This window comes from Ambystoma mexicanum, chromosome 2p (assembly GCF_040938575.1).
Source record: "Ambystoma mexicanum isolate Mex_15411 chromosome 2p, UKY_AmexF1_1, whole genome shotgun sequence".
NCBI classification, from domain to species: domain Eukaryota; kingdom Metazoa; phylum Chordata; class Amphibia; order Caudata; family Ambystomatidae; genus Ambystoma; species Ambystoma mexicanum.
In genome coordinates this window covers 1,029,635,835-1,029,642,386 of record NC_090923.1, presented here as the reverse complement: position 1 = coordinate 1,029,642,386, position 6,552 = coordinate 1,029,635,835, and positions in this window count along the sequence as shown.

Sequence of the window (6,552 nt, the reverse complement as noted above, 5' to 3'; positions counted from 1 at the left end):
TTCTGTTAAACTGTGTTCCTTCACCATGCTGTGGTTGTTGCCCATGTTGCCCTTGCCTGTCAGCCCCATAAGGGAACTGATTTTGACCCCCTTGCCCACATTGCTGTTGTCTTCTTCCTTGAGGCCCTTGGAATCCCTGCCCTGAAGGTGAAGGCCCATAATTAAATCTCATCCCAGGCCTTTTCCTGCACTCCCTTGCAAAATGCCCCCATTTCCCGCAACACCAGCACTGTGATGGTCCTAATCCTCCTCACAGAGGCCCTATCCTCCCAAAACCTCCTGCTCTTGCTCCTCGAAATCCTCCTTTTCTCATTGGTGCTCCTTCATACTGCCACTGTGGGTTGGGGTACTGCCCCCTTCCGTCCCATTGTCCTTGTCCTCCTTCGCCCCATAGTGCCGCAATTGTGGCATTCCCAATTTGTTGAGTATCTTCTGTCCTTTCCCCCTGAGCCAGTGCCTTCACTGGTGCTTCAATGACAACCTTATTTAGTTTCTTTTCCACTAGTTTTGCCTTGTCAATTTGCCGCTTCTGGATTGTCTCCCTGTCCTGCTTCTTGACTCTCTTACAATTGTGGACTATTATACTTTGTATCTCTGCCCACCCTTTGGCTTAAATTCTCACAATGTTATCTAGTACCTTTTGGACCTCGTTTGGTAGTCCCCTATTTACAATAAAATATAAATATGGTACGGTCTCAACTCTCCACATTTCCTGTAATTTAAGAATAAACCTAAGTGGATTCTCATCATCACCCATTGTGCACTGCATTAAAGAATGTAAGTCAGGGGTATCTGGGTATATCCTTCGTAAGGCCTCCCATACCCTTGCCCTTACCTCATCAAAGGCTACTCCATCATGGTCATTATCTGCAAGACTTACCCCACTGTTGCCCATATGTCCCCAGCCTGGTCCCCGACTATGGTGACCAGTAAACTCTTAAAGTCTCCTACTGCTAAGGCTACCCCTGCTGTTTGTTTTCCAAATTCATAGATCCATTTACTAGCTCCGTCTATAAGCTGGGGGAGGGCTTTAATCACATTATTTTTGTCCTTTTGAGGCCATGGCCCATAATGCGTTATCCCTACCTCTTTATGTTTTAGAGGCATCTGCATATCTATTTTGTTTTCCACCCCTTTAGTATTCTTCTGATCTTGTAGTAACATGATGAAATCTTGTCTATCTCTTGGTCTGTCCCTCCCCACTGCCACTTGTGGCAGGGACAGGTTTCTCGCCACCTCCTCTCCTTGATCTCCTTCTTGCCCTGCCTCTTCATTATTTCTACCACCATGATCTTCCCCTCCATTATCCCTTGCTTGTTCTACTTCTTGTCCCAGGACTGTCCATACACTCTGCCCATCATCATGTTCAACACAAACATGTCTTATTGCCCCAGGGTTAAACCTAAACAAAAAAACTCCTGACTTCCAATCCCCTATTTTCTGTACCAGTACCCTTATTTCTGGTGATATTTCTTCAGACACTTGTAACCTTACCAACCTTTCCTGCAATGCTCTTAGCTCATTGCCAATGTCTACGTGTGGACCCTCTGGGTACACTAATGCTACAGGCATATTAGAGCTCGTGGGTGGGTTATATGGAGGTGCAAAAGCTCTCAAGTCCCCCCTCCTAGTTGCTAATCCTGATAATCCTGTTGACACTCTCTCTACCTCTGGAGGCTTATAGACTGGGTGGTATTACCCTACTGCAGGTTTAGGCGTTACGGGGTATATCCCCTTACATTGGATCTCTTTTTCACCTTCCTGATCTCTCATATCCTCAACTAATTTACAGAGATCTAGAATCTCTTCTCTTTTTTGGGACTTGCTCCCTTCATATTTTGCTGCTACAATGATGGACATTTTTTCTAGCATGTTTCTGTTATGGGAGCCCTGCTCTGGCCAGGAGCAGGATGTCCCCCATTCCTTTGTTTCTACTATCAATTGTTTATTTATTCTGTCACAACACAGTGGCAGAACCCTATGCACGTGTTTTATTGGAGTTCCTTCCTCCATAATATTGCGCCCGTCCCCAATGCTTCACTTAAACCCTACTGCTATGCTGCACGTGCTTTCATTATACAGATCAACGCACTTTTCCCCCCACCCACTTTTACACTTTCTCCACTTTGATTTTACACATACACACACACACACCACGACTCACCCACCTTCCTTCCTTTTTTACCACAAAAGACAGCACGAGAAAATATAAAAGACTAAGATCCAGGCTCATTCCTTATAGCGAGCCACTACGTAATACCACTTATTGCTTTTATCGTCATAAGAAGAATACTGTGTGGTGCTACCTTTTCAACCTGTATGGCAGCTGAGGATCCCTTTCCTCCCAGTCCTTATAAGCAGGGGATCCCTTTCCTTCCTTTTCCATTATAAAAAGTAGAAAAACAGAAATACATGACAATTTCAATACATGATCCACTTATCACAAAAAGTCCTATTTTATACTTCATCACCAAAGTCCTATTCTATCTATTCCACTGACCTCATACAAAAATCACATCACCATAATATCACCCAAATCACCACATCACCACTATCACCACATCACCACTATCACCCTATCACCCTATCACATACATGTTCCCATGTTGTCATCACCTGCAAGAGTATACTCACGTGGGCGTTGTTCACTTGAGTTTCCCTCTGTTACGAAGTCCCCATGCCGGTCGTTCTGGAGCCACGCCCTGCTCCAGTGAGCAGAAAGGATTTCTTTTAAAATGGCTTCTACTAATGTCGCTCAGGATACATGGGTTTTTTGAATAAGAAGTCTGATCACTACAGTTGGGCGTGGCTGACCTGCTTGGGGCTTCACAAAGCACAGGGGAAGAAACTAAGTAACACGTTGGGTCGTCACCACTGAAAGCGAACCCCAATTTACAGGGGCGCCCTTAAAATACAGGGGACCCATAATCATAAACCAGAGTAAATGCACCCCTCTAGTGAATCAAAAGCCATGAGTCTGTCTTGCAGATGATAACAAGACTTTAATCTTTACAGATGTTGAGGATTGGGGAAATGGCAGAGGACTCTGCCATTTGAGGCCAGCATTCTGTCGTCGTCGCTGGCTCCCCCCCCAGGTCCTGAAGACTGCTCCTTGGCCTGAAGCTTAAATACTCTTCAGTTGGTCACTGGATACCCGCAGAGCTCCTCCAAACGTGTACTTCTTGCCATACAAGGGATTCTGCAGTGTCTTCAGTGTTGCATGGCCGGGTTCCCTACTTTACATAATGCTGCGTTAGCAGGAATACTTTGTTGCTCTTGTTTAGCATAATGTACTATGTTATAAACATTCATACATAAACACATTTTCATGCCATTCTCTCAGCACTTAACTCAATAAACTTATATTTGTCTGGTCCAGCAATTCCTACAAAAAACCTGTTTTCCCATAGTATTCTGTCGTGCCTTGAATCTTTTTTAGTCTCCATTGGCCTGTGATTGACAGGACCAGTTGGTCAGTCACTTCGTTCTCTCTTCAAGCCTTAGACTCAGTGATGCAACACCGCACACGAGCTCTGCGATCTATTCTTAGCGCAAGCACATTCCTCTTTGGCTGTCATGATCTCTGCTTCCAAAAGGTCAGGGTTTTCCCAACTCCCTTGGAAGCAGATCCATAACCCAGGTTCCGAGTGCCAACCAGTCCCAATTGGGACCTTTTGGACCCAGTCCTGGCGCCAGTGGCACCAGGCTCATAAATATGCCCAGTCCCAGCGCTGGAAGCGCCGGGCTCATAATGCTTGGGTGGACTTACCTTCAGCAGACCAAGCTGCTTACTTGCCTGCCAGTTGAGCCTCTGATCCTCTTCTGTTTGGAACTACTTTTCCTGTTGGGTGGGGCTGGAGCCACTCCCTAGATTCTGAACACTGGAACTCTTCTGGAAGGCAGGAACTCTTTTCTTACCAGGAACTCTTTTCTTACTTAGGCGTGGCTGTGGAAGGAGACACCTAAGCACTACAGGAGGCTATTTAAACCACACCCGGTGGATGAATCTTGCTTTGCGTTATTCTGCAACCTCTGCAGCAGAACGCTCATCGTGTCTTCTGCATCCGGTCCTGGGCCTAAGGAAAAAGGCTTACCATCCTGAATCCAGTCTTCAGCAACACCTATAAAGACAAGAAAGAACAGGTTAGCATTCCGGCATCTGAAAGGCAAAGGCTTACCATCCTGAATCCAGTCTTCAGCAACACCTATAAAGACAAGAAAGAACAGGTTAGCATTCCGGCATCTGAAAGGCAAAGGCTTACCTACTCTTCGCACGCTCCGGAAGCCTTCGGCGCTGCATCCCGCATCTGAAAGACAAGCGTTTAAAGACATTGGGGAACTTTAATACTCACGTGCCATTACTCCTTTCCACATCTAATCCGGTGGGTATTCCGGCACCCTGCAGCCGCTCCGAACTCGTACCTGCAAAATAAAAAGACAGTTAGAGCGCATAGTGAAGCAGGCAACAAGCGCTTACTTACGTGCTTCCAGGCGCTTCTATTCATCACACGGGCTCCATCTTCAACTCACTTCAGCCCGTCATCCGCCATCGCCGGAACCCTGCAAAACAAGAGACATCATTACTAAAGACTTTAAAGACATTTGAATGACTCGAAACTTACCGTTCGTGCAGTAAACGACGGACAGCAGTCCTCTGAAGTCAAGAGGCCTGCGCTACCTATCCAGTGAAGAAACTGGTTACAGCACCCTGCCCCGAGGCAGATGGAGAGCTCGGCATTCACTTACCTAAGGTGAGAGCGTTAACCTTTGGGGGTCTACAGGAGAGGAGAAGAGGAAAGAGATATGGACACCCCAATAACCCCAGTTCATTAACCCCATATTTTCTATCTGCAGACATCTTACTCTACACGTCAGGCATACAGTGCACAGAGGTCCAGCCCAAAGAGCCAACCGGGTGCTACACATCACCTTTGAAGATACGGTAGTCGCCCAGTCAAGACCGGCGCCTCTGCGAGAATCAGGTGAGCGTTACATTGGCAGAGAGCCTGCTCTTTACCGTGTGTTTTAAACAAAGATAATTTACAATGTTCAACAGTTTTACATATAAATCCATCTACATAGTGGTTTGCACTTAGATTTCAATCCTAACAATCTTTATTTAGTGACTGCCACGTTTGTGTGTGATTATTTTTGCAAGAAAAAAGCTTTCTTAGTGCTATAGTGCTTAGAAGTCTTGCCTCATTTGTAAAGCACTTGGGGGGTGCAGGAAACCACTAAGCTCCTTCCCAACACCAGACATAATTGCAGAGACCTAAAAAGCCCTGCATCTGTTTTATCGTGTGTGGCTTAGCTGTGTTCAGTATGGCTTCAGCCCTTTCTGGGGAAACCCTTTTCCCCTCATGTGAGATCAGCTGACCTATGTATAACACTTCTTGTTGACAATATTGTAACTTTTCTTTGTCAACCTTTTTCAGCCAATATAGTCAATAGCTGAACAGAATCATGTCTGCATCTTTCCTCTGTCATGCTGCAAATTAAGATGTCATCTACATATTGTAAAACAACACTTTCTAATGTAATGTTGCTTAGGTCCATCTGCAGGACTCTGTTAAAAATAGAAGGAGGCTCACAGTACGCCTCGGGTAGCCTCCTGCTTTTCAGGCACATTTGTCTGAACGTAAATGACGTCAGATCTTGTGAGTCTCGATACAATGGAATTGAGAAAAATGCATTTTTCAAGTCAATCACCGTGAAATATTTTGCCTCAACAGGTATATTACATAGGATTGTAGCTGGGTTAAGGCCTAATGGGAAGTTGGCCTCAACAATATAATTTATTGGGTGTAAATCCTGAATTAAATGCCAAGACCCTCCATTTGATTTTTTAATCGGGTAAACCGCAGTGTTGCATGACGATTCTGATGTCACTAAGATGCCCTGCTCCATCATAGCCGAAATTGTCCCTCCCTGGACATGGGATATTGTCATGCTTTTGGTAGAATTGCTCCTGGCTTCAGTTTAATTTTCACTTCGTAATGGTATATTGTTCTTTCTCCCCTGTAGCAATGAAGATGACCCAGGAGCACGTTTTGGCAAAAGGAGACTGCTCTGGGGGTTTCCACCACTGGTAAGTAAGCAGTTTCAGCAGCTGCACCAAGTTCGTGAGTAGTGCCGCTTTAGCGAGTTAGTGTCTGTGCGATCACTCACCTTGTGTCTCTTACTCTCTTAGCAGGTGTGGCAGGTTGGCAATGGCTGGAGAACGGTATCCGGCTCTAGATGGCTGTTGGAGGTGAAGATCCGTGTGGAGGCAGCACCCGAAGAAGGTCCTGAGTCGATAGAATTTAGAACAGGTAAGGTTGCTGTGCTGTACCTGCCGAGGACTCAGGGAAGGTGAGTATGGCTGCGGCAGAGTCGGGACCGGATTGCGATGCTTCCGGCGATGGAGCCATCACAGGTAAGGCTTGTGCAGCGAGTGCAGAGTGGAAGCGGATGACTGTGCTTCCAACGATGGTGTGGTCTCAGGTAAGGCGTGCGCAGCGACTGTAGAGTAGAAGCAGATGACTGTGCTTCCGACGATGGCTCATTCTCAGG